This window comes from Papilio xuthus, unplaced genomic scaffold, assembly GCF_000836235.2.
Source record: "Papilio xuthus unplaced genomic scaffold, Pxut_1.1 DF825928.1, whole genome shotgun sequence".
Lineage (NCBI taxonomy): Eukaryota > Metazoa > Arthropoda > Insecta > Lepidoptera > Papilionidae > Papilio > Papilio xuthus.
The window spans coordinates 2,303,151-2,315,155 of NW_013532721.1; the positions used below are offsets into that span (position 1 = coordinate 2,303,151).

Genomic DNA, 12,005 nt, shown 5'->3' on the forward strand with positions numbered 1-12,005 from the left:
AAGTCTGGATGTGAAATTAACCTTTAATTTATGACGGAGCAAAAAGTTTAAATCTGATGTTTACTCAAAAAAAGTTTACCGCTACACGTTAAATATGAATAAAAAAATATTAAGAGTTGTAGGTTCTAGTAGGCATGTCATACTAAACATATAAATAAGTAAGCTATTTAAATTGTAATTATTATATAAAAAAGGTTAAAAATTATCCCGCGAAAGAAATACTAAAATTATATACATGTATGTACCATTAAACTGTTTCGAGTAGAGCATGCTTGATCATTGACTTATTGTTTCAATATAATTAAAAAGGTAACATACGAACGTACGATGAAGTAGAAATTAAAAAAAGCCTACAAATATTTCTAACTTTAAAGTAACTTGAAGAAAACACACAATTGCTTAGTAAGTTTGTACACTTTGTTGTTATTTAAGTAAAGTATAAAGTTTGGCATAGTTCACCGTCGGAGTCGTCGACCAACAAATAAGACGTAAAAGCATCAAGTTCCAATTTGATGACTCACGACAACCTCGTTCTTTTGTTAATTACAAACTCCCTAAATTATTAAGGCCAGCAACATTTTCCGGTGATTTATTAAAATTGTCATTCACGGTTAAAAGCGTAGAACAAAAGAAAATTTACTTCGGACGCTTAGACCCAGTGTAATTATAAATTTCTGCTTGCTTTACTAGACATTTCTGTTCTTTATAATGTTACCTTAATAACAAAACAATTTGAGTAATTCCGAGTCATTTGAGGGCATGGGAAATTAAACATTGAACGGTTATAAAATACACAATACATAATTTGTAATATCAAGACAAACCCGCCCAACAAAAACGTCTAAAATGTAATTACCTTAACAGACATTATTAAATCAGAACAAAATCATGCAGATTAATAAAACGTGACGGTTAAAAAATTTTTCGACGGTTAAAAATTAAAATACGATTGAAATCTAATCGTGCCGAAATTCATGAAGTAGATTGATTAAAAAATATATCTGTATCATTTGCAAAAAGCTATCAATTGAACACGAAGCCGCGGCCGCATGATACCGCGCCATAATTACATACGTAACCCTAAGTCACGTACCGCTTTTTATAATTATAACCATATTTCACACTCGATGCTTTTTGACCGTTAATCTCATACGTTATTCACGCACGGGATCACTCCTGCAAAATGCAATTTACAATAAATTACATTGATATTAATAAGTAGGAAGGTTAAGGGTTGAATATAATGGTTGGACCATTCATCGTCCGATAAATTGCCAATGGAGACACCGTGTAGTGAGATTACGTGCTTCAATATCCGGAACAAGCCGGCCCGGAGACGTGTCGCTCGATCTGAAGCCCGATAGATCGCGCGATCCGGTTTACCGATCGCTCAGCCGGCGTAAATTAGTGCGTGAAAAACTTTCAATCGCATTTCGTTGGACTATTTATTCTTACTAAAATGTCAACTGTTAAAGGTCTATGAGGAAATTGCTCTAATTTGCGAACCTAATATACGACTGAAGAAAATATTGTGCAATCCTTTGGTGGAGTGCAATATGCCTTAACATCTTTTCTTTAACCGTGCTTTAACCATTCATATATATACCATAATTGAAAGTGTGTATGAAGTAGAAAATATTTGGTTGATTTAATGAAGTTCCTACCTACTTAAAGCGTTGTTTACAATCAAGTATAACGCGTTTCTAACCGATAACTTGACGATCTTACCGCCTGTTTCCAATCTAATAGAACAAACAAACCTCCATCACCGCAAGCCGTACCGGTTTGTCCCAGGCTCTAATCCCCGCTAAACTATACAACGTAAACTTAACCAACGAATATCGCTAATATATCAGTTCAACATTCCAAGTAAGTGATAGAGCACGAAGACTACCGAACTTTGAATCTATTGCCTTAGGAATATAACAGAAGTGACACAATTGTCGGGATCTCAGCGAACTTAACCGACCTCATTAACAACTTGCTTGGACGGGGACTTTTAGTCGAGATATCGCAAATAAGCGACTCTTTGATCTTTGAACGGCTTATTAATTCAGAAAGGTAAGATTAAACTAGATTTGTTTTATATAAGATTTCTTAATGTAAAGTTATAACTGGTAAGGATTTTTATTTCTCTTTTTATGATTTTTTTAATAACAAAAAAAATACTAAAAGGAGTTTTATTAACTGTTTTGTTGATATTGTAATTTTCATTGGATAAACAAGAAAATATGTTTGATCTGTAATAGTTATTATTTTTGATGTTAATTAATAACACGATCAATTAATTATCACAAACAAAAACATGAGATGTATTTACGCAAAACCTTAAATAACCGTAATTATAAACATCACTAGTCACTTTAATTACGAGGTAATGTTAATATTCGAAGCGACACAATATCTCTCGACAACTTCGGAAATACAATTAATAAGTTAAACAGAAACGATTATGTTCCAATTAATTAACTAGATCGTGTACGTGTAGTATTTAATAGGCAATCAACGGTTCTAAAATTTAACCGTTCGATGTCCGTGCCGGAATAACCCATCGCGTTGTTACACCTAACCAAACAATTGGCTCAGTCCGATAAGCAAGTTGCCGGCGTTCGCGATACCTTTTATTATAAACAATTATATCTCTTTTGATTTTAATAAATTAAACATAGGTTGAAGGACTAGATGCAATCATTTAGGAAAAACCTACTAAGTAACATAGTCAATGGTCTAACCTTCACCCACAAAATTGTCATTTCTAATAAAAAAATATTCAAAAATAAAGATAGCAGTGTATCGCAATTCCGGATGTTTTTTTCTATTTCGGCGAATTCACGTGCCGTTTGCTGTTACTGGCCATCATATGACATAAAAAAAGGAAATAGATTGACTTGACATTTGGATTATATAATATAAATATGAGATAATTTTTCCGAATCTATATTTAGGTTAAGACTGCATGTTAGGTACTTATTTATTCATTATAAGTTAATGTATTTTAAATGTGATAATGTATGTATATTCTATAAGACGATAGGATCGTAAAAATATATTGATTTAATTTTTATTCAATTATTTGTTATTATACAACAGAGTTTCGCGACAAAAGCCGTGATTTCTCTACAGTTGTAGACATCGGCAGCCGCTAACTTTATGCGGAGCTGTACGTTATCACTGGCACAGAGCAGAGCGAGTTCTACGATTTACTCCGAACCTAATTCCGCTTGTTTCAGCGCGTATACAACGTCGTTCCGAACTCCCCGCTGGAGATTTGTTTCTCGGGGATTTGTTTGGATTTAGACGGCGGGCGAAGTAGGTGTTAGTAATATTTTTGTATCGGTTACCAGATTTACTTACTTTTAGTAGAAGGAATATTGTTTTGTCTAACACGTTTTCTTATTTTATCGAGAATATACGACTTTACAATGTTCAAATGTTAGAAATTTTGTTCGAATGTTTTATTTATTCTGATACATGTTGGTATGCTAGAAATAAATCTATTTACCCAGCATGTTTTACAATATTTGAGATTATTTCGTCTTAATTCGAACTTCACGGTATATGTAAAAGTAACAAAATCGATAAAACTTTTATCAATAATATACCATTACTGACAAAAAAGCCTCTAAATTTGCATCACTATAGAAAGCATTGCCTAGTCAATCGCCGATTTAGAGCCGATATAAATATATATCTCGGAATCGGCTCTAAATCGGCGATAAATCGATCTAGCTAGGAATTATTTTTAGAAAATGTCATTTTATTCGTGTTTTATCGATAATCAAATTAAGCATAAACTTAACTTTTTATATCGGTAAGATCGAAAAATATTATTCATATTCCATCATTTTATGAGTAATTCGTACTTAAATATAATTTCCAAAAAACAAATTTTAAAAACAAAATACCGAGCAAAAGTCGGTCATCTAGGTTCTGAATATAATACGACATACTTAATATAAATTCCTTGAAATTCCGACACATTAAAGCGTCATTAAAGCACACGACATCGAAACTCTACATAGACTAGATATACGATGAATTTATGTTAGTAAAAAAAGCCTCCACGAACTAGTGATCCTAGTTTGACGGCTTTATATGAATTAATATCATACTTCGTATCTCTCAGCGGAAAATCACAAAAATGTAACAATAATAAAGATTTATAACAAGATTAGTGTATCCTCTTACTATTTCAATAATGTTAACACTTTCTAAGAATTGTATGACAGTTATTTGTACTTTGATGTATTTTATTTCAAATTCAAGTCGTTGAAACAAAAGGCGATAGCTTTCATGTTTGAGATGCGACAGGTTACAATATAAAGTATTAACGTTATAAGTGCATTATGTTTCTAGTGACAGCTTACGCGACCGCAAGCTGTCACTGCCCAGGATATATTACAGCGTTGCAAGTGTTCGCACACAACACTATTCCGTTTGTAATACAAAAACGATCATGAAATTTCAAACGTATGAGGTACGTGCAGGTAATAATGTTAGAACCAATTTTGTCCACATTATTTTTGTGATATAATGGTCAATGGATTTTTTTTAAAAATTGTTAGTTAATTGTTAGCAACATCGAGAAAATATACCGTCGTACTCAGTAGTTAAAGGGTTACTTAAGACTTTTAATGTAGCTATATCCACTCTAGGTGACGCAGTTAGTGGGCACGCGCGTGTAAGTTTGTTTTTATGTATGTGGGATTGTATGTATATAAATTTTTTGTTGACGGCCGAGGGATTAGAGACAAACGACTGGACAGATTTTGACGAGTATTACATCGGTACAAAACACTTACAGAAGCGAATAAAATTCCAAAAAACGTGTTCGAATACCATTCGTTTTAACTTTTTATTTTGCGTTTCTAAATCATTCAAAAAATTATCATTCCAAAATCAGATTTATTTAGTTACAACAAAAAATTTAAAAATCTTTGTTCTTAAATGTAGCCTATAGATGGCGCTGTCCCATATATTAGAGCTTCAGTCAGGTTTTTTGTTCATCGAGGTCGCCATCAAATTACACAATATAAACAAGTAAAAGGGTCATTCGAATCGATATCAAAAACATAAAATGAAAGTGAATCGACAAAGCAAAATCAATATATTGAATTTTTGACCTTATCAAGGATTTTTATCGAATCGTATGTGACAGGCTTTCGAGTACTAGTGCGATAACATGCTACTGATTAAAGATAACAAACAAACTGCTGCAAAGAATCTAAATGATAATAAGTCTAATGTGATAAAATTTTAAGAACTAAGGTCAACAGAATAAATCACTTTTACTTCATACCATTCCATTGCCGATAGAAAAGTATATCAGATCGAAAAAAACTTGAATGGCGTTTCAATATTCAAGCTCCCTTCATTAGCATTCAAGTCTCTCTCATCAATCAAATTGTTTTGAACTGATATTTATGACATTTTCTTTTGATATCTAACGTACTAAAGCTATTGTCAACACATAATACTCTGAATATTCTTCATAATTTAACGATGAACAAACACATTTTGATTGACGAAGTAACTTGAATCCTTACAAGTATCGCAATCAACGGCTTAGTTGCCTTTTAAAAGTCAGCGGTACCATTGTTGGTATCTCAGGGCAAAATCTTTAAATGATACCCTAGCTACTGAAGGAAAGACGGGTTTTGTGATATCCTCAAGTCCGACTGCGAGGTTCCGGACGCAACCAGTTCCTTTGCATTGAGCTTCTGCACGACGTTAGTCAACAGTTGAGGTCAAATATCACATAGGCCATGCTTGCTGATGAAATGTTTTATAAAGGATTTAGAGAGACGTGTTGTATTGTATATGTCATAGGATCCTTTGCGTACTGCAATCACCAACTGAATGATCTAAGAGTACATTTGAATAGTCGACACACTTAGACGTGGTACAGCGTACACCGGGCTCAATAGCTATACTAAGATCCGGCCGAAATGAACTAGATACGGAATCGATTTCAGAAGACCATATTCTATGGATGAATTCCTTTTGATATACGTGTAACATGTACATTTGCTAAATTTGGCATAAAACAAAATAAAGGATCCCGTAATTTGCAAGCCTACAAAAATGATGCATTATTTATCTTAATAAATGAGCACTTAATTATCTGTTGATAAAGTTAACAAATATAATAAATAATTTATTATATTTTTGTGAATTTTAATTAAAGGACGATAAAAACGATACAAGTTTTATTTATAGACTATTGACGGAATTAACCATCGTTATTGTCAAGAAGCCTCACATAACCAGTTTTTGTATTCATTTTAAACCTTGGATCCTTCGAAATGTCAATAAATGTCGATAAATTTATCTTTAGTACCTATGATGCCCCTTAAAGTAGCAACCTTGACTTTCTGAATTAAAATACGACAGACGCGAGTTGTCGGCGCACGATGAATCATAAACTCGATTTTTGTACGAGAAAACGAGTTTCCTTTTGTTACTGCAGGATCGAGTTAAGGGAAACAACATGAACCGACTTCTGCATTGTACATTTACGCATGTGTGTAGGTGTGTTACACACGCTGGCATACTATAATGCTTCCAAATAAAAAAAATAGTACGAAAATATTAACTTTTTCTTTTTCAGTATAGGGCTATCAAAATAAATTTTCCAATTACCAAGTTTCGATATCAAATAAAAATAAAAAGTTCGAAATTGATTGGGTATGTAAAACAATGAAACTATAAATGACATGTTTTATTTCGAAAAAGTTCAAATAAATATTGGTTTACAATAAAAAAGGACATTGCGCGTACCCAAACATTCTGATGTTTGTTAATGACAGTTTTTTTCCGTTAATTAAACTCCAGTTTTTAACAATGGGTGTGCGTTAAAAAATGCAATTCGTACATGAAATACAGCAATAAAAGGAGCAGTAAAATGGCCCATCTATAAAAACAGTGGCGTCATGCTGGTAATCGACACCTGTGACAATTAATGCTCGCTCCATGCTACCACTTTCATTACTCCGTTATTTCTGTACACCAACTCTAGTGTGTGTATCCGAAACATATGGATTTTTATTTTTTAAATATGGGAATACTGCACGAATTAATTTATCAATTTTAAGTGTGATGTTTGCATACAAAAATTGAAAGAAGCTAGAGCGACTTTTAAACTACTATTTAAAAAAAAATATTGTTTAGTCACGAGACGCAAAATGGTGGGCCTTCTCCAAAAATCGCCACGCGTGTCTTTTACTAAAGTTCAATAATTAAACCAGTCTCTCCGTACGTTAATAAAAAAATATTTCTTATAATTAATTATAAGGTGGGAAAAAATATAAACAAATTAGATGTGCTACATTTAAAAATATAATATAAAATTTGGGTGGAAACATTAACCGGTTTGTTTTCAATAAATCCGTCCGCACTCATTCGGAACGCACTCTAAACTTAGCAGATAAAAACTAAGTTTGTTCGTTGTACTCTCCAGTTTCGATTACACAAAACTCGCAAACTTAACCTATTACCCCCTACTTAAGGGTACACATTTTGGGAGCGACTATTTAAACAACGACCTTCAACGTATATGATTTTTTGGACATTATTAGTCAGATTCATTTGGAACAAACGGAGCGCTTTCGCAACCAAGTCACAGAATGCATAGTGAGGGGACATAAACTTTGATATTTTAATAAGGCTAGTGTTGCGCCGATACAGCGGCATTGTCGGATTTTCTTTCTAACAGAATGTAGAAAAGTATTACTAGTCTGTGTTTACAAATACTTATTTGCCAATCCCTGTAGGATACAGCGTGAGTTTATTTTTCATGTGAATAAAACCTTCGTAAAAGATCCGTTCAATATGGACGATCGTGGAGAAAACGAAATAGCTCCACAAAGAGTTGAACAATTTATAAGCAACTGGTGATTTGCTTACAAATTCTACAGGGAGTAGCTCGTTCTATCGTACGGGAGTAATCTGCTCCTGCTATTTATACGGATTATTTAACTGTGTCAAAGATGTGTTAAGGAATTCACACGATATTACTTCACACTAGTATACTTATTGAAATTTGCATAGATCAGGAACAAGATTTATTTTGATGTTTTTTTCAAAACTTTTTAATCTTCTACACATATTGATCAGATTATATACCTAATCAAAATTTAATCACATAAACTTAAAAATTAATATTTTAAAAAACATCATCCTGTTATACTATGTTCTTTCCTGTTCTAATAAGACCTTTAAATTAAACGCTACCTATTACGAAAAATGTCGTACTTCACCTTTCTATTTCTAAATTCTATTCCAAAGTAACATGTTCGAGTTTAAATAACTATATAGTTACAAGTAGTCTTAGATCATACATAAATAAGTAGACATATCACTAAGTATGCACTAACAGGGGGAGGAGGGGTCGGGTCCCGCAACACTGTCATCATTTAAGCCGCACATTAGCGAAACTTGCGCCGTTTGAGCCGGCACCTGGGGACCGCGCCTGACGCACCACTCGATATTTTACTGCCTCTTGCCTCTGCCGGAATAAACTCGGGAACACTGTAAATTCGCCCGAGAGGTTAACTACTAGTTGGAGCGTTTCATTGCCACCGTTGTAAATAATGCATCGACGTTCGTTTGACGTTCACCCTACTTCCTTTAATAAAAAGGAGGAAAACGTATTGCAATTTCGTTACATTGACGATAGTTGATTGGGTACTCTCGACCCGTAAATCTGCTTAATTAATTCTTCGATGTAATGTTTTATCTAACGATCATAATATGACTTAAGTAAAAAGCGCTAGACACAAATTAAAATTACACAAATAAAAAAAATACACAATGATAATATCATGCGCAAATAACAGGCAAAGACAGAGAAAGAAATTAGTTCTCCATAGTAAGAGACACAGTTACGAATCGAATTTGAAATTTAAAAGACAGCACAGGTAGGATATTCAAATAAGCAGCCATCCGTCGCTTTGCTCTCGGTTCCCGACAGCAGACCTACAGGGTTGCTTACTAAAAGCTTTTCTATTTGTTCAAACGATCTTACTGCTCTCTTGTATAATGACAAAGATTTGATGAGACAACACTACGTAAGATTGTAGCAGCCCTATTGTACGAAAACTCGACTTCGACTCACCTTCGCAACTAGTGATAACGTTATTTTAAAGTTATATCGTTATTTAACTATGGACGATGAAAAATAGCAGTTGGCGCTAAGTTTTTGACGCCTTGAAAGTTGCACGAGTCCTTTCCGGACCGTACTTATAGCGGTGGTCATTAACGTGGAAACTTCGGGCTCCATTGAAGACGTTAGGCGGATGGAATTCTATTGCGGACTTAATCCGGGTTCGCGATAAAACAATAAAAACAAGGAGCAAAATAAAATGAATCTGCTACTTACGCAGTGTTGCTAATGAATGATATCTACTTGAATTTTCTCTAACAACACCCACGTACCTGTAAATAAGAAATATAGAAATTAAATAAACTTGTCCGATATAATTTTCTTTAGATAATTTATTTTTAACTTTTTCTTCCATGTGTCACGTTTGTATCAAAATATGTTTGAAATATAACATTAAAATACTGATAACAGCTATTTGTATATGTTTTCTGTTCATAATATTATTTGATACACACTATTTACTTCTAATGAATATAAGAAATCACTAAGCATTTGATAATATCATTAGGTAACATGAAATTCAAAATGATAAAATGTCGTATATCATAATTTGCACAATTTAAATCTGCACATCGGAAACACAACCCATAAAACTAATTGGAGTGTTTAGTAACCGAAGCCTCGCTTGAAAATCATACGTTATTACTGGGTTTGGGAACAAACCGATGGCAAACCACGAACGCTCCGGTTAATCGCCGCCCGCCAACTAGTGGGTAATCCTTTCGAGTGTGCATATAACGACTGCATTCCGACTCGGGTACCGACTGCGGAGCGCACTGCCGCCATACACAAATTGCGGCACTCGCTGGCTCAAAGCGATGACGGGACCGTGTCATGGCATGACGAGTGACGTCAGTGTGCGTGTTTACAAACGCACGTATGTGTGCGTGACATGCTAGCGTTTTTACGTCATCGTTTCCGGGTTAAGCACGCAAATAGAGAATTCGGTTCGCGTCCGAATTTCTATCGAAAAAGCTGCGTGTGCAAAGAAGTGATGGATATGTATGAATGGCGCACCGATGCTGTGATGTATTGAGAGCAGATAGGTTTCGTTCGGAATACTTTAAGCTTCGACTTTAATACGAATACGATTTTAGGATTAAATAAATAAAATCCCCTTTCGTATTTAGCTGACGGCTTTTTCTCCGACTACAAGGAAACCTTTTTTTGTACTTTCATTAGGTTTGGGAATTGTATAACATATCAATGACTAATTACTTGGAACATATACCAGTTACTAAATGAATTAACAATTGTTAGAAAATTGTACCATTCTGTTGAAAATACCACTAACAAAGATTTTTCTTAACCAATACCTATACTAAGTATGGCAAATCACGGAACTAAAATAATATTCGAAAGACATTAAAACAAAGCAAAACTGTAAGAACAAAGCCGGCAAATTATAACAGGCTAGTACAAGTAGTCTGGGAGATGTATTGAATGGGAGGCAGAGTTGCGCCGGCGCAACGAGCAATGCCCCCGTCGCCGCCCGCCTTCCGCGCCCCGCGCTCCCCCGCACGGCACAAACGCGACTGACTGCATTCCGCCGCGCTTCCTGACCAGGGCAAGTGCAGCGGCATTACGCTGCAAGTACCTCGCCCCTCTACTCCTCCCTTCCCCCGACCTTCCCACTGATATCTTCCCCCCGGCGATGCAACGCAAACAAAGAGTTATTACATTTAAACGTGAAACTAAGACAACTGAATGTATCCTTTCGCATCAACCTTAAAATGAATCAAAGATTTGCACTGCTAGTGTTTTTTGATAAAAAGAAAAAAACCGCGCTTCTTAACTATCTACTACATTTCAAGTTCTACTTGGAAAAATCGAAAACATAAACTTGTAAATGATTACAAAAACTGTATTTTTTTGTATTCAACAATGACTTAAAACTAAATTTGAATTATTTAAAACTAAAATGCACTTGATCAAGTGTTGAGACAAAATTATAAAAACTCCTGTAAACTCCGCGTAAATATTATACGAAAGCGTTTGAATTACGAAATAGGTAGTTCGAGAGGTGGACGCGATTTAAACGTCGCAGATTACGGTGCAGGCCGCGTTTGAAAGTCCGGTCACACAGTCATACATAACGTGTTCGCCGCCTCACATAACTCACACTTGACAGTTTCGAGCCCAAGCAAAAAGTATACGAACACCCGGTAATAGTCAGTCCGCTGAAAGCGTTCTCCACAAGGCTTTTAAGCGCTTATCTTGGAAAATGATAGCCGCGGCCGGTCGCTGAAAGGCAGTGACGGCAATTTGCTTACATTAGGACAGCCAGTTCTATTGGCTTTATACATCGCACGAGCGTTATTCACGTCTCGTATGCCATTAACAATTTTTATTTGCGCTATCGTACGATAGACTTTTTATGTAACGTGCTGAATATTGAATCGCGAAATGCAGTCGGCTATGAAGTCGAAACAGAATCTGTTCGGACCGTTCGGAATGTAACACTACCGTCGGAAGTTAGTTCAGCGCTTCCGGTATCTGAATTGTTTTCAGTCGCGTTCACTGAGTGTTGCATTTCTTTTGCGCTCGTTGCGATGCATTATTAAAACTCATCGCTATGAATATTTCCATCCAATAAATTATGCAACAGAAATTTTATTATGAATAAACAACTAAATTGCTCTTTACGTACGTGCGGCATTTTACAATTTTTGTTAGCGCCTTTATATTAAATTACAGAAACTTCGTTATTATTCCAAAAATGGATACCTCCTTTAGTTAATATCAATATATTGCAGGTTAGTATTTCTCTGAATTTATCCCGCGTGATATAATAATAAAGTAAGGCATATTAAAAAAAATTAAAGACTAAAAGACGCGGTAA

General features: G+C 34.8%; 1 protein-coding gene across 8 annotated transcripts in view; it reads right to left on the reverse strand.

Moving 5' to 3' along the window:
* Positions 1 to 12,005, reverse strand: part of heph (polypyrimidine tract-binding protein 1 heph) — a 308,076-nt gene that overhangs the window by 115,251 nt on the left and 180,820 nt on the right. Inside the window, exon 2 of one of the 8 annotated variants that reach the window (XM_013322444.1) lies at positions 9,380 to 9,435. The exons of the other annotated variants lie outside the window; for them this stretch is intronic. The gene's annotated coding sequence lies outside the window, so the exon portion shown is untranslated. The remainder of the gene's footprint in view (positions 1 to 9,379; positions 9,436 to 12,005) is intronic. 8 annotated transcript variants of the gene reach the window in all.